We start from the raw sequence: 17,628 nt of genomic DNA on the forward strand, positions 1-17,628 counted from the left end.
ATTTCATCCGTCGGGATTACCCCGAATCATCGTAACAAAGTACACGGATCATCAACCATAACCTTTCACTTACAAATCCTAGTATGAGCACCTCCCCCCATGAGCTTGGCCTCCCAGTGAAGACCAACTGTCAACCTGGGAACTGCACAGGGCTTGGCCGTACAATTCACCTCAATTTCACATCATTTCTCAACAACGGAGGCAGCCTCAAGCGTAACCCCTATGACGTGTGTTCAGAGGGAACCCATACTAAGATGCATAAACTTCTAGTTAAGCCCTACCCATAATCAGGTATTGTGGGGGTACTTACTATTGGAAAGGTATCACATTCAAACCAATATCATGTTTATTAAAAATCACCATCTTCTCTTTGTCATATTCACCTTCAAAAATCTTTCAATGGAATGCATCATCATTCCAAGGTTTCAAATTCATTTCAAGTCACATTGTTCCCATCTAGAGTAGTCAAGTTTTATTCATTAGCACTAGCTCTAAATCATGAGGGGTGCTATCTTGCTTTGCTTGATTGAGAATAACTTCACTACTCTAGTAACCTCTTGTACTTTGACCAGAGTTAACTATAAAAGTAACTTATTGAGAAAACAAGTAAAAACTTGTAATGTATAAACTTGGGATAGGCTTATGTAAGAAAAGGTAAGATTCATGGTGCCTTGCCCCAAGGGGGCTTTGCACTTTGCAAGAATATTAGCTTGCATTGGTGTTAGCTTGCCTTGGTTGTTGAGGTGGTCAAAGTGCTCTTCTTCTTCTGGGTAGAATCCTTCCTCTTCCCGGTATTCTCCGGCACTAGCGTCTATATACGAATACGAGAGTACAATCACCAAACAACACTTAAGTAAACTTAATTAGCCTTAATGGCTCACTCCAAATGATCTAGCATCATTACTTAGCATTGCTACCAAGAATTAATCTAGGGTTTTCTTTCTTAGGGTTAGGGAAATAATTGCTTCCCATTACATATGTAAATGATAGTTTCCATTTAGTTCTTGAGGAATAATTTCCTCTCATTGAATCTTCTTAAGATTTAACTTCCTCAAACAATTATACATGAAATCATGTTGACATAAGTCAACCATTCATCATCATCATTTGAGGAATTGGTTTAAATGAGGTAGAATACCTCAAACCATTTAATAATGCCTATTATGAATTAAAAATCTCCAAGTATCTCATGTGAGAGTATTTTACCAGGGGGCAATACTTCATATGAAAGTATTTGGGACAAGATTTAAATGAAGTGAAGCACTTCACATAATTTGCATAATAGTTTTGGACAATATCAATTACACAAACTAGTCATATTGTCCATTAATTAAACTAGGGCATGATCATGCACAGTGACCACACCATTTTCTTGCATAAACAATTAGTGTAAGTCAATTGTGAGCTATTGGAGTTGGAATTAACTTAATATCTATTTTGGTTGATTTTTAATAATTATTTGAATAGGGAAAAGCCCCTGCCTTCTTCTTTTTATCAGATTAATTCTACATCTAATCTGGTCATGGGACTAGTGCCATTTTGTAGATCTTTTTACTAGCTTTCCAACCATATAAAATTCATTAAATTTGGTTAAGCCAATTTGAATCTATTCAATTTCAAAGTTTGGGCAGTATTGAAATTTGTTTGAATTGAATTTAAATCAAATTTGACTAGGCGGGCTGGCGGGAAAGAAACTGGGCCGAATCAGTTTGAAACGCGGCAAAGCAGAGTTGGGCCGGCCCAGCTAGCGCTGCGGGCCAGCTGACAGGGGGACCCACCCGTCAGTGAGTCATACTCACCGAATCGGTACGCTGCGAGGCGCACCGTTGGATCAGAAGGGGATCGAGCGGCTGGGGTTCGTCGTCTCCGTCGAGGGGAGGGGCTTGCTGCCGCGGCGGAGGTAGGGGGTCGGCGGCGAGCAGGGACTCCGGCGAGCGGCGGCGTTGACGCGAGGCGAGGTTGTCGTCGACGGCGAGTGCGCTGGTACCGGTGGCTACTCCGATGGTGGCCGAAATCGACTGGTTCTTCTGCAGCACCGCCGCGAGCTTCAGCTGTCGATTGGCGGTCTACCGGCGACGATGTGGAGGGGAGAGAGGTCGAGGAGGATCAGGGAGAGGAGGGGAGCAGAATTGGTGTGGAGGAGGAGGTGCGGGGATGGCTCTATTTATAATGGCGAGGTGGCCGTGGGGTGTGCGGCGAGGGTGACAGTGGCACGGCCACTCCGGCGAAGGAAGTGGGTCGGCGATGTTAGCGCGAGCTAGGCGGCGTCCAGGCGGTGCTAGGGAGCTAGAGAGCGAGGTGGGGGACGGGCTGCTGAGCGAGCGCGACGACGAGTCCTGGCGGCACGGGCGCGGAAGAAACGGTGAGCTGGTCGTCGGCGACGGCGCTCGCGTGAGCAAAGGGGCGTGTCTGGCGGGATCCTGGTACGGTGGCGAAGCTCAATGTGGTGCATGGGGGTCCAGGGGAGGCGTAGCTTGTCGGGGCGGCAGGTGGCCTGTGGGTGCCCGTGGCGTGCGCGCTGCGACGTCCACGGCATGCCTGGCCGCCATGGGTGCGAGTTGGTCTGGTGCTTTCCCGCTTCCTCCTCGACCACTGGCGATGCTAGACGATGTAGGGTGGTGCGGTGGAGCCAGAGGACATGGTGGCCAGGGTGAGGAGTGAAGGGGAGGAGAAGGAGAGGGACATGGCCGGCATGGCCATGTCATGCTAGTTTGGCTAGCCCTCGTAGGGTTTCTGTGGGTTGGCTAGGGTGAGAATGGTCAAGGGAACAATGTGGAGAGATTTGGGGGCAGGGTAGGGTTAGATAGGGCACTATTTCAAATAGTGTTGCATTGTTCCATAATTGAAAATTGATGTAATTTACCCAATTTTGTTTGATTCAAAAGGTGGCAAGATTTGGAAATGTGGTATTTATTTAAGTTGTTTTTGACCAGAGAAAATGAGGTGTGGTGGTGGAAATTTCCAATTCACAATATTGCAAAAGTGGCTAAGTGTGAGATTGTTGAATATGATAAAATGTTCCAACTTTGGATGAGCATAGCATTTGATCTAGGATGAATTTGACATGGTGATCTTTACAAAAAGTGTTCACCTTGATGTTGTCTTGTATGAGGTGCAAAGAGTTAGCAAGGTTTAGTTTGAAAATTTTGAATTGCAGGGGCTCAAAGTAGTGATCAGACTATAATTGGCAGTTTTGACCATTATCACATGTGAGCACAATTTGAGTTTGAAAAACATTTAATTTGTGTTTCTTTGATTCCAAAAGTTGTAATAAGTGTTTAGTAATATTATTCAACTAATGTTGAAGACCAAATTGGTCTAGGGTCAAAATTTATAAAAATGGCATAAGCCATATGTGAGGGTTTTGTGAATTTCCAACTTTTATTATTTTATTTTTCTTTGCTTCAATTTGACAAGAGTGAGGTTTATTTGGTATTAGATTGAGTTAGGTGAAAGGTTCAAACCATTTTGAGGCAATGGAAATGGCTAGGTCAAGATTTGATAATTTGGCTAAGTGTCACATATGCCTCTATGCATATGTTGGATTTTATTTTGTTTCTCACTTGAATTGGTTGCTAGGTGCTTTGTTGGGTGTGTTGAGGTATTTCATTTCATCTACTCAAGGTAGACAAAGCAAAGCTCATCATTTTCCAAAAAGGTAGTCATAGGCTTGCATATGCCTTTTTCTTAAATAAGATCTTTTCTTTTTATTTTATTTTTCAAAGATTGATGACAAGAGGGATGAGGTTTAGGGTTTAGTAAGTTTTGCAATGGTTCACCACCATTTAGCAAAGTAAGAAAGGTAGAGTTTAAAATCTTCATATTAGGGCTATATGCCCACATATGTCTTTTCCTTTATTTTGGGTTTCTCAAAATAGATCCAAATGATTTTTGAGAAGGTTAGGGTTTAGTGTTTTTCTTATTTGATTTTTTTCTCTTTTAATTTTATTTGGTTTGTGATCTTCACTTGATCACTTTAGGGTTTTAGGGTTTATCACATACGCATAATAACACTCATCATGGCAAAACACAAATAATAGGTATGAGTACTAAGCATAGCACTCTATTTAAGAAAAGTTTTTGTTGGTTCTCATTTTTGAAAAAAGGAAATTCATTTTCTCTTTGTTTTGAAATTTGGGGTGTTACAAACCCTTCCCCCTTAAACAAATCTCGTCCCGAGATTTTAGGAAAAGTTAGGTTCCTAAGAGAGATTGGGCGATATAATTTAACAGGAAGACATACTTGGCATAGCCTGAGGTGCTTCTTGGGCTTCGGTGGCAGTCATGTTGTAGTAGCGGCCGTTGTTGTTCTGGTTCTTTCTTGCGGCAAAGCGGCGTTGGTTCTGAGCAGGTGCAGCGGTGTTGCCGGCAATCTTGGCGAGTCTCTTGGGGCACTCATTGGAGTAATGCCCAACCACTCCACACTCATAACAAGTGATGGTGGCCTTGTCCTTGTTGGCGACGGGGATGGCGTTGCTTCCAGTCCTAGGGCCAGTATTGTTGTTGTTGTTGTTGTGGTTCCCGTTGTTGTTGTTGTTGTTGTTGTTGTTGTTGTTGTTGTTGTTGTTGTTGTTGTTGTTGTTGTTGTTGTTGTTGTTGTTGGGGTTGTTGTTGCTGGTGTGATTGTTGTTGTTGTTGCCTCCGGGCTTTGGGGGTCCTCCGTGGTTGTTGGTGTAGTTTGGGCGGTAATTCTGGGCAGGGGGCTTGTTGTACTTTGGAGTAAATCCTCCAGATGAGTTGTTGCAGTACTTCTGGGTATTGCTGGACCCATGCTGGTTCATCATCCGGCGCTTGCGGTTCTCGTTGGCTTGGTGAAGCTTTCCTTCCATCTGAATGGCGGAGTCCACCAGGGCTTCTAGGTCAGCAAAGGGAATGTTGACCAGTACAGTCTGCATCTCGTCGTGTAATCCGTTCAGAAATCTCTCTTTCCGCTTCTCATTGGTGTCGGTCTCGTCCGGGACGTACCTTGATAGAGTAAGAAATCTATCGCGGTATTCTACCACGGACATTCTGCCTTGCTTGAGTTCGCGGAATTCGTCTCTCATCATCTTGATCAGTCCTTGGGGCACATGGTACTTGCTGAACTTGAGTTTGAAATCCTCCCAGGTCATGAACTGACCTCCGTTCATGGCACGGGCGCTTGTCCACCAAGCGCGGGCTGGTCCGGCAAGATAGTGGGTTGCAAACAAGACCTTCTCATTGGCTTCCACTCCAGCTACTTCCAAGTTATTCTCCATCGTCTGGAGCCAGTCGTCGGCATCGAGGGGCTCTTCGGTCTTGTTGAAGATAGGTGGGTTGGTGTTCTGAAAGTTCTTCAGTTTTGACCCAGGGTGGTCTTGCTTTCCATGGCTGTTGTTGTTCTGAGCGAGCTGTTGCAGTGCAGCAATGTTGGCTTGGCGTTCAGCTCTCTCGGCTTCTCTGTCGGCAAGCAGGGTTTGCAGCAGTTGCATCATCGCGTCGTTGGTGCGATTGGGAGGGGCCATCTGAACATCGGAGTGGATGATAAGATAAGAGGGAAATTTCTACGGTTTGTTTGAATTAAAGTTCACAAAGTTCAAAACTTGAAAACTTGAGTAGTGTTGAGGGGGTCAAACCAACAACACTTTTTCATTTATACCAAGCATCACACATTACACATCTAACACACCGTTGGTTTGAAGAACCATTCATTCGCTCTACGATACAAGGGGATCCTGATACAACTCACACCTACTTAAGTGCTGGAGTGATACTACTCTTCGGGGTGGAGTCTTCGTCGTCATGGGTAATGTGCTGGGCGAGAGGCGAGGGCGTTGTCCAACTCCTTGCGGGTCTTGTACAGCATGAAGTCGAGGTGTGCTACATAGTGGTTCATCTCCGGGTGCGGGGGCATGGTCATCGGTCTTCCCACGGGGTCATGTCTTGGGTAGTAGATGAAACGAGTGTTCTTGATCTTGTTCTCATTTTGTCCACACAGACGGGAAATTGCTTCTTGCATTGCTCTGACTAGTCCTTCCTTCCAGGTGTTTTCCCGTTACAGAAAACCATATGGTTTCCCATACCGGGGCTCCAAGCTTTCTTCGTAGATCTGCAGAGACTTCTCACCGAGTTGGTCCTCCGGAGTGATGGTTGAGGGGTGTTCCGAAGAACTCGGGATACGGGCGTCCTAGATATTCCACTAGTTGCTTCAAGTCTTTCTCGAACATCAGGTTTCCTCCGTGGCCAAGCTGATAGAATTCCCATTTGTACCCCATCTGTGAGCAATTAGGATGAGTACATTAAAGAAGTGGTCAAGTGTGTAAATTTTTATGTAGTTCTCAAAGGAAAAAAGTAGAGCATGAAATTCCCATTTTTAAAAAAGATCTCAAGGATAAGAGTGAGAATAAGTTTTTCACAAATAGTCACTTATTTGTTTTTGAAACTAAATTTTTCAGACGTCCATTCTAACTAGGGTCTCCTAAGGTCAAACAATGGCTCTGATACCAACTTGTCAACACCCGGATTTTTAAGTCTGAATGCCTATTATGTCATACATCGCAATCCCAGGAATATTGTTGTTGCGAGGCATAATAGTTAAGTATCACAGTCATCATTCATTACAAACCATAATGTCTTACAACTTGGAATCACATCATCCATATTACACAAATAGTTGATCTATTGATCAACGGACAAACACCAGTTCATAGCGGAAGCGTAAGATACAAGGACTCTCTAGTCCACAGGCCAACGCTTGACGTCGGAAGACTCCTAGTTGTCGTAGGCGTCCTGCTGATCATATCCTTGTTCATCTTCATACTCTGGCCATTTGAATAGCCAGGGACAAAGCCGTGAGTACTTTAAGTACTCGCAAACTAATACTAATGTAAGTGCTTGACATTCTAGTAAGGTTTGCTAAGCTCTAGTTTCTTTGCATAAAGCCAGTTTTAGTTCACAAGTATTTGAGAAAAGCTTATTCGAATGCTAACTAACTCAAGTGGGAACATTAGTGTCATTCCCACCATTCAAGTGGTGATTTCAATTCAATTCACCACAAGTCATTTCACCATCTTCTTTCAACATCATTTTTCAAAGATATGACATCGGAAACTGTATGGCCTTTCCAACCGTCCGTAACCGTGGACGCGGCTATTCGAATAGATTTACACTCTGCAGAGGTTGCACACTTGTGCCACAACATTTGATTCCATCCGTCGGGATTACCCCGAATCATCGTAACACAGTACGCGGATCATCAACCATAACCTTTCACTTACAAATCCTAGTATGAGCACCTCCCCCCATGAGCTTGGCCTCCCAGTGAAGACCAACTGTCAACCTGGGAACTGCACAGGGCTTGGCCGTACAATTCACCTCAATTTCACATCATTTCTCAACAACGGAGGCAGCATCAAGCGTAACCCCTATGACGTGTGTTCAGAGGGAACCCATACTAAGATGCATAAACTTCCAGTTAAGCCCTACCCATAATCAGGTATTGTGGGGGTACTTACTATTGGAAAGGTATCGCATTCAAACCAATATCATGTTTATCAAAAATCACCATCTTCTCTTTGTCATATTCACCTTCAAAAATCATTCAATGGAATGCATCATCATTCCAAGGTTTCAAATTCATTTCAAGTCACATTGTTCCCATCTAGAGTAGTCAAGTTTTATTCATTAGCACTAGCTCTAAATCATGAGGGGTGCTATCTTGCTTTGCTTGATTGAGAATAACTTCACTACTCTAGTAACCTCTTGTACTTTGACCAGAGTTAACTATAAAAGTAACTTATTGAGAAAACAAGTAAAAACTTGTAATGTATAAACTTGGGATAGGCTTATGTAAGAAAAGGTAAGATTCATGGTGCCTTGCCCCAAGGGGGCTTTGCACTTTGCAAGAATATTAGCTTGCATTGGTGTTAGCTTGCCTTGGTTGTTGAGGTGGTCAAAGTGCTCTTCTTCTTCTGGGTAGAATCCTTCCTCTTCCCGGTATTCTCCGGCACTAGCGTCTATATACGAATACGAGAGTACAATCACCAAACAACACTTAAGTAAACTTAATTAGCCTTAATGGCTCACTCCAAATGATCTAGCATCATTACTTAGCATTGCTACCAAGAATTAATCTAGGGTTTTCTTTCTTAGGGTTAGGGAAATAATTGCTTCCCATTACATATGTAAATGATAGTTTCCATTTAGTTCTTGAGGAATAATTTCCTCTCATTGAATATTCTTAAGATTTAACTTCCTCAAACAATTATACATGAAATCATGTTGACATAAGTCAACCATTCATCATCATCATTTGAGGAATTGATTTAAATGAGGTAGAATACCTCATACCATTTAATAATGCCTATTATGAATTAAAAATATCCAAGTATCTCATGTGAGAGTATTTTACCAGGGGGCAATACTTCATATGAAACTATTTGGGACAAGATTTAAATGAAGTGAAGCACTTCACATAATTTGCATAATAGTTTTGGACAATATCAATTACACAAACTAGTCATATTGTCCATTAATTAAACTAGGGCATGATCATGCAAAGTGACCACACCATTTTCTTGCATAAAAAATTAGTGTAAGTCAATTGTGAGCTATTGGAGTTGGAATTATATTAATATCTATTTTGGTTGATTTTTAATAATTATTTGAATAGGGAAAAGTCCCTGCCTTCTTCTTTTTATCAGATTAATTCTACAACTAATCTGGTCATGGGACCAGTGCCATTTTGTAGATCTTTTTACTAGCTTTCCAACCATATAAAATTCATTAAATTTGGTTAAGCCAATTTGAATCTATTCAATTTCAAAGTTTGGGCAGTATTGAAATTTGTTTGAATTGAATTTAAATCAAATTTGACTAGGCGGGCTGGCGGGAAAGAAACTGGGCCGAATCAGTTTGAAACGCGGCAAAGCAGAGTTGGGCCGGCCCAGCTAGCGCTGCGGGCCAGCTGACAGGGGGACCCACCCGTCAGTGAGTCATACTCACCGAATCGGTACGCTGCGAGGCGCACCGTTGGATCAGAAGGGGATCGAGCGGCTGGGGTTCGTCGTCTCCGTCGAGGGGAGGGGCTTGCTGCCGCGGCGGAGGTAGGGGGTCAGCGGCGAGCAGGGACTCCGGCGAGCGGCGGCGTTGACGCGAGGCGAGGTTGTCGTCGACGGCGAGTGCGCTGGTACCGGTGGCTACTCCGATGGTGGCGAAATCGACTGGTTCTTCTGCAGCACCGCCGCGAGCTTCAGCTGTCGATTGGCGGTCTACCGGCGATGATGTGGAGGGGAGAGAGGTCGAGGAGGATCAGGGAGAGGAGGGGAGCAGAATTGGTGTGGAGGAGGAGGTGCGGGGATGGCTCTATTTATAATGGCGAGGTGGCCGTGGGGTGTGCGGCGAGGGTGACAGTGGCACGGCCACTCCGGCGAAGGAAGTGGGTCGGCGACGTCAGCGCGAGCTAGGCGGCGTCCAGGCGGTGCTAGGGAGCTAGAGAGCGAGGTGGGGGACGGGCTGCTGAGCGAGCGCGACGACGAGTCCTGGCGGCACGGGCGCGGAAGAAACGGTGAGCTGGTCGTCGGCGACGGCGCTCGCGTGAGCAAAGGGGCGTGTCTGGCGGGATCCTGGTACGGTGGCGAAGCTCAACGTGGTGCATGGGGGTCCAGGGGAGGCGTAGCTTGTCGGGGCGGCAGGTGGCCTGTGGGTGCCCGTGGCGTGCGCGCTGCGACGTCCACGGCATGCCTGGCCGCCATGGGCGCGAGTTGGTCTGGTGCTTGCCCGATTCCTCCTCGACCACTGGCGATGCTAGACGATGTAGGGTGGTGCGCTGGAGCCAGAGGACATGGTGGCCAGGGTGAGGAGTGAAGGGGAGGAGAAGGAGAGGGACATGGTCGGCATGGCCATGTCATGCTAGTTTGGCTAGCCCTCCTAGGGTTTCTGTGGGTTGGCTAGGGTGAGAATGGTCAAGGTAACAATGTGGAGAGATTTGGGGGCAGGGTAGGGTTAGATAGGACACTATTTCAAATAATGTTGCATTGTTCCATAATTGAAAATTGATGTAATTTACCCAATTTTGTTTGATTCAAAAGGTGGCAAGATTTGGAAATGTGGTATTTATTTAAGTTGTTTTTGACCAGAGAAAATGAGGTGTGGTGGTGGAAATTTCCAATTCACAATATTGCAAAAGTGGCTAAGTGTGAGATTGTTGAATATGATAAAATGTTCCAACTTTGGATGAGCATAGCATTTGATCTAGGATGATTTTGACATGGTGATCTTTACAAAAAGTGTTCACCTTGATGTTGTCTTGGATGAGGTGCAAAGAGTTAGCAAGGTTTAGTTTGAAAATTTTGAATTGCAGGGGCCCAAAGTAGTGATCAGACTATAATTGGCAGTTTTGACCATTATCACATGTGAGCACAATTTGATTTTGAAAAACATTTAATTTGTGTTTCTTTGATTCAAAAAGTTGTAATAAGTGTTTAGTAATATTATTCAACTAATGTTGAAGACCAAATTGGTCTAGGGTCAAAATTTATAAAAATGGCATAAGCCATATGTGAGGGTTTTGTGAATTTCCAACTTTTATTCTTTCATTTTTCTTTGCTTCAATTTGACAAGAGTGAGGTTTATTTGGTATTAGACTGAGTTAGGTGAAAGGTTCAAACCATTTTGAGGCAATGGAAATGGCTAGGTCAAGATTTGATAATTTGGCTAAGTGTCACATATGCCTCTATGCATATGTTGGATTTTATTTTGTTTCTCACTTGAATTGGTTGTTAGGTGCTTTGTTGGGTGTGTTGAGGTATTTCATTTCATCTACTCAAGGTAGACAAAGCAAAGCTCATCATTTTCCAAAAAGGTAGTCATAGGCTTGCATATGCCTTTTTCTTAAATAAGATCTTTTCTTTTTATTTTATTTTTCAAAGATTGATGACAAGAGGGATGAGGTTTAGGGTTTAGTAAGTTTTGCAATGGTTCACCACCATTTAGCAAAGTAAGAAAGGTAGAGTTTAAAATCTTCATATTAGGGCTATATGCCCACATATGTCTTTTCCTTTATTTTGGGTTTCTCAAAATAGATCCAAATGATTTTTGAGAAGGTTGGGGTTTACTGTTTTTCTTATTTGATTTCTTTCTCTTTTAATTTTATTTGGTTTGTGATCTTCACTTTATCACTTTAGGGTTTTAGGGTTTATCACATACGCATAATAACACTCATCATGGCAAAACACAAATAATAGGTATGAGTACTAAGCATAGCACTCTATTTAAGAAAAGTTTTTGTTGGTTCTCATTTTTGGAAAAAGGAAATTCATTTTCTCTTTGTTTTGAAATTTGGGGTGTTACAGAACCCCAAGAGGAAGGTGTGATGCGTACAGCAGCAAGTTTTCCCTCAGTAAGAAACCAGGGTTATCGAACCAGTAGGACTCAAGGACCACGTGAAGGTTGTTGGCGGAGGAGTGTAGTGCGGCGCAACACCAGGGATTTCGGCGCCAACGTGGAACCTGCACAACACAATCAAAATACTTTGCCCCAACTTAACAGTGAGGTTGTCAATCTCACCGGCTTGCTGTAAACAAAGGATTAAACGTATGGTGTGGAAAATGATGTTTGTTTGCGAAGAACAGTAAATAACAATGTTTGCAGTAGATTGTATTCAGATATAAAAGAATGGACCGGGGTCCACAGTTCACTAGTGGTGTCTCTCTAATAAGAAATAGCATGTTGGGTGAACAAATTATAGTTGGGCAATTGACAAATAGAGAGGGTATAACAATGCACATACATATCATGATGACTACTATGAGATTTAATTGGGCATTACGACAAAGTACATAGACCGCTATCCAGCATGCATCTATGCCTAAAAAGTCCACTTTCGGGTTAGCATCCGCACCCCTTCCAGTATTAAGTTCCAAACAACAGACAATTGCATTAAGTATGGTACATAATGTAATGAACACAAATATCCTTAGACAAAGCATCGATGTTTTATCCCTAGTGGCAACAGCACATCCACAACCTTAGAACTTTCTGTCACTGTCCCAGATTCAATGGAGGCATGAACCCACTATCGAGCATAAATACTCCCTCTTGGAGTTATAAGTATCAACTTGGCCAGAGCCTCTACTAGCAACAGAGAGCATGCAAGATCATAAAAAAAACACATATATGATAGATTGATAATCAACTTGACATAGTATTCCATATTCATCGGATCCCAACAAACACAACATGTAGCATTACAAATAGATGATCTTGATCATGATAGGAAGCTCACAAGATCTAAACATGATAGCACATGAGGAGTAGACAACCATCTAGCTACTGCTATGGACCCATAGTCCAAGGATGAACTACTCACACATCAGTCCGGAGGCGATCATGGTGATGAAGAGTCCTCCGGGAGATGATTCCCCTCTCCGGCAGGGTGCCGGAGGTGATCTCCTGAATCCCCCGAGATGGGATTGGCGGCGGCGGCGTCTCTGGAAGGTTTTCCGTATCGTGGCTCTCGGTAATAGGGTTTTCGCGACGGAGGGAATAAATAGGCGGAAGGGCAGAGTTGGAGGCGGCGCAGGGGCCCCACACCATAGGCCGGAGCGGGCCCCATGCTGGCCGCGCCGCCCTATGGTTACGGGCCCTCGTGGCCCCACTTCGTATGCTCTTCGGTCTTCTGGAAGCTCCGTGGAAAAATAAGACCCTGGGCGTTGATTTCGTCCAATTCCGAGAATATTTCCTTTGTAGGATTTCTGAAACCAAAAACAGCAGAAAACAGCAACTGGCTCTTTGGCATCTCGTCAATAGGTTAGTGCCGGAAAATGCATAATAATGACATAAAGTGTGTATAAAACATGTGAGTATCATCATAAAAGTAGCATGGAACATAAGAAATTATAGATACGTTTGAGACGTATCACACGTCGTCGCCACACCATGGGGGCAAGAAGAAGAACGACCACGAGACAGGACCATCGTAGTTGGCGGGGGAGAAGCAGTGGATGTGGGTCCCCCTTCATTCCTCCATCATGTGGATGTTCTACGCGAACTGGATGTCGTACGACGGCTGGGGCGACATGCACCTGCTTGGCAGGTGGCGCCTCAGCAAGGCACATGCTGCATGATGCTTGTAAGAGGTCGTCCTATGTGCTGCAAACTTGTACACTAATGAGGATTAAATGGTGTCTTTAATAGTCATCGTTCACGCATGAATAGTTGCATCCAAGGTTGATAGTATCAACCGTTCATAGGTGTAGTAGCATAGCTAGTTACTACTATCATCTCTTTCACACATGAATGCCATATTTATTTCTTTGAAGAGTCATTTTTTCTTGGAATGTGTGATGTGATGGTAGCATAGCTAGTTACTACTATTATCTCTTTCATAAATTAATAACATATCATATCATCAAAATACTTAGTTAGTATTGTATGTTGTTGATGTTACTACCTCAGTTACTTCCTACTATGAATAGTCTTAGTCCTGGTCTTGATTGAATCCTAGGTAGCTCCACCACACTATGTGTGTATTCCCCGCGTTGTGTGTGCACTTTTCTTGTTCCGTGTGTGCCTTTTCCTTGTGCGTACTCTCAAGTTTTCTATTCTGGGTAACTGTGGTGTACTTTCATGTTAGAGAAAATTTGCTACGGGACACCGTTATTTTCCGATCTTTGCGGAAACACACTGTCAAAATTTGTCTTTACTTAGTACCATTATAATTTTACGGTACATTTGCCACAACACACCGGATGCCAAAAAAGGAAAATTTGATCTTTCTTTTTTACTTAGGATGACTATATCCATGTCCGGTTTAGAACGTGTTTTTTTTATTATGGAGTTAAAATTTTGGCCCGGTCGTCCGTACATATCAATTGCTCGAACTGTTTTCTTCTGGCCCCTGTACGTATGGATTCTTGATGCAAAAAATGGTGATTTTTGTGTGCCCTGTTAGTTTGTACATATCAACGGGTGCAATATATAATCGTGAGCTAGCTCAACTAGGATTAGTATACATACCAGACGCTGATATAGTTAGTTTACATATACGCTTGCGGCACCCGTCCATGGCCGCCGGCAGATCATGGTCGAGAGCGAGGGCGCCCATGAAGGGCCTGAACCCGTCCTTGGCGGCGCGGCACTTGTGTCCGTGTGGCCGGTCGCCAATGGTGCGGACGCGACGGGGCTGATGCAGGCAGTAGCGCAGCCAGAACATCAACCATGTGTTGTCATGTTAAAGTTGTGTAGTCAAATACTTGTATTTGTATATATTTTTTAATATTATTTTTACACATTTTAAGCTTGTATAGCCAAAATACTGTGTAGTCAAATGACTACACAGCCTTAGTGTGGCTCCGCCACTGGATTGCAGGGAGAGAATTATCGTTGGGGAAGAGGTACGCCGTACGCGTGCTTGCCAACAGTGAGAAGCGGAACGATGGAGGCATGCAAGATGGTGGACGACGGTTCCCGAGTCCAATTAGGGATTGTCGTTAATCAGTGTGGGACTTCGTCCCCTTCGATTGGTTTGGTTTTCTGTTTTTTTAGATTAAAAGGAAAACCGATTTGATTCTTAGTAATCTAGTAATTCCGTGATATAAAATAAATAAATACTTCTATTTTCGGTATCCGGTTTGTTGTGGCAAACGTACCACAAAATTATAATGGTACTGGGCAAAGACACGTTCCAAAACTTAAAAATAACGGTGTCCCTTAACAAATTTTTCCTTCGTGTTATTTGCTTTGTAGTTGTAGACGGTACTACGGTAGTACCATCTCTAGGAAAGTAGAGGAGCAAAATCGAAGGAAACCACAAAAAGAAACAGAAAAATAGAAGAAAAAAAAAACACAAGAAAATCCCAGGTCCTGAGATCGTATTTCCTCAGGTAGAGCGGACTTCCGGCGCGCTGCAGGTGTTGCGAGGAGTAGTCGTGCCCAAATAAAAGGTTTAAGGGACACTCATCAGATCGCCAGGTCCAAGAGAGAGGAGCCAGTTGAAAGTCGAAACCCTAACAGTACATCCCCTCGCCGCCGCCGGTAGCAAGCATGGTGAGGATTGGCTGCGCCATCGGCGGTGTGCCGGCCGGAGCTCCCAAGCCCCTTGATGCCCCTTTTCGCAATTACGTCAACCACCATGGCCTCGAGGAAGTCTCCAAGATGTTCTCGACCAGTGTTGATTTGGATCAGACGGTGAAGGACTTTGAGAAGGTGGTTTCACCTTGCAAAAATAATTTCGGCAATCGAGTTGTTCATATTAGTTTCTCTTTGCAGTCTATAAATCCCTTTTTATGTGTTACGAGACGTGAAATCCATTACCCATGAAATAATATAAGTTTTCCTCCCTAACAACTGTTCAGATGGTCAACGATTTCAATGGCAATCCTGTGAAATTGGTGTGGAACGAAGAGAAGCATCAGGGTCAGGATCTGGGAGACGAGGACGTGGACGAGGGTGAGAGCGAGCACGAAGAAGACGAGGCTGACGGGAAGGCATGCAACAAGGTGGCAACAAACTTAATCTCTGTACATATATTGAAAGATCTGTTGATTTTCTGCTGGCTGATTTCAGTAAGGTACTGCTAACTTGCTCTCCGTTCTCTGTTTAATTGATACACTGCAATGTTTATATCTATCCAGTTGTTCGGTGATACAAAGAGTGCTAGTCTTGAGAAAAGACTACACGCTCCTATTGAAGATGGGCCGGAACCGAAGAAGCCAAGAGTAGCAGAAGGCCCATGCATCCAAGGAGACAAAAATGAAGCTGCAGGGTTATAAAATTCCTCTCGGCAGGTACTCCTTTATGTGTAAACCCCTGCTTCTGTTTCTAACTTTGCATTGAATCACATATTTTAAGAGACAAATCAGTATGCTCATTTCAGTACAATTTAAATGACTCAAGAGGTAACGATGTTAAGCAATCACCCCTTTTAATCCGATCCGGTCGTACAGGTATTTTGTGTAACTGTTGAGTAGCTTTAGGTAACACACTTTAATAAATCTAGAATTTCTGTGCTAATTAGTCCAATTCATCTGTTTAGTCACACTAAACAGGCGCCCATAAGGAGGGTTGATAATAGAGGTACTGCTAACTTGCTCTATGCCATGTGGGGGCGTTTGGAAGGAGCGGAGTAGGAGAATTTTCCAAACAATACATCCCTTCTACCCGACGTGATGGCGGCTCTTGTTCGTGAAGAGAGCGCAGCGGCAGGACCCCGGAGATGTTCTGGTGGTTCAGTAATCTACGTTGTTTTCCTTTTGCCTTAGACTAGTCACAGTGGGAAGTAACATAGAGTAGTAACATACACACGTTACTACTCTATGTTACTACCTTCATAGTGGTTAGTAACATCAAAGTAGTATCATATATGTCTTCATTAATTAGCTTATAGACTCATTGTATCTTGAGAAGTGTGATGTTACAGTAACTAGCTATGTTACTTCATCCCCCTCTCTCCTCATTAACTCACTGCCACATAAGCAAATTTGCTGAGTTGGACACTTAGTTACTAGTGAAGTTACTCCCACTATGAGTAGTCTTAGGTCTGGCAACTATGTACCTTCTTTATATCTAATGGGACGGCAGATACGACTGCCTTAACCCTCAAAAAAATAAAGGCTCAAGTCAATTCGTGTATATTTCCATGCTCGCATCACTTTTATTACAGAAAGTAATCAGAGCATGCCTATTTTCCCAATTACGAAAGTGAAATATAAAAAAAAATGTAAATATAGGAACATACAGCACATCTGAGTGTAATTCGCACTTTATTAGATGTGACTAAAATAAGGAATCAGTTCTTGGGCACTGCACCAATGCCACATCTTAATGGTACAAAGACATGTTTTATATTCCTTTCATGATTTAATATATATGTTCTCTGTACTTTTAATATAATCCTTTAGAAACGATTTTTGTTTTCTCTTGTAGTGGACTATAAACAACGTTTAACCAAAATTTGTTAACGGACAAATGCTTGAGGTTTTAAAACACTTACTCCGTAACATTGTTTTTTGGGTTTTCTGACAGGATAAGGGGAAAACAGGAACTGCAGACACAGCGTTAACAGTTCCTGCATCAGAGTTGCTCTATTTCGTTTCAGTGAAAGAGAATGCTGTAATTTAGGATAATAGCTATAGTGGATCCTTGAGTATGCATGGTTTTGGTGTACTGAGTAAAATTTTTGTGCTTTATAATTGGAAAACACTGACGTTCCTCCCGGGGAGCAGCGTTCTGATCCCCCGCCTCCTATGCACGTCACGCGTCCTGCGGAGCAGAAGAAAACGGACAGCACATGGTGGGGGCCCACCTCATCTTCCACCACGACCTTATCCTTTCGTGCAGATTTTCCCCAATCTTTTCTCCCACGAGCCGGCGTCCATGGCTGGAGATGGAACACCGCGCGCCCCGCGTTGCCGCGCCCCCACGCTGCTGCACCACCACCTCCCCTACCCCGCCATGGCTACCATCCCTCCTCCCTGCTCCGCGCCGCCCGGCCGTGATTCACTCTGGCCGCCATAGCCGGATGCGAGACCCAGGGGAGGTCGCCGGCCGGCACCGTCGCCGGCAACCACGAGCCCGCGTCCATGGCTGGAGATGGAGCACCGCGCGCCCCCACGCTGCTGCACCACCACCTCGCCTACCCCCACCATGGCTACCATCCCTCCTGCCTGCTCGG

General features: G+C 44.0%; 1 long non-coding RNA gene across 1 annotated transcript; it reads left to right on the forward strand.

Moving 5' to 3' along the window:
• The first annotated feature begins 14,928 nt into the window (after window positions 1–14,928).
• LOC127293157 (uncharacterized) lies at window positions 14,929–17,142 on the forward strand. Its single transcript, XR_007845643.2, has 3 exons — window positions 14,929–15,161; window positions 15,311–15,742; window positions 16,980–17,142. It is a non-coding gene; the product is annotated as an uncharacterized lncRNA (long non-coding RNA).
• Window positions 17,143–17,628: the final 486 nt, after the last annotated feature.

This window comes from Lolium perenne, chromosome 4 (genome assembly GCF_019359855.2).
Source record: "Lolium perenne isolate Kyuss_39 chromosome 4, Kyuss_2.0, whole genome shotgun sequence".
Lineage (NCBI taxonomy): Eukaryota > Viridiplantae > Streptophyta > Magnoliopsida > Poales > Poaceae > Lolium > Lolium perenne.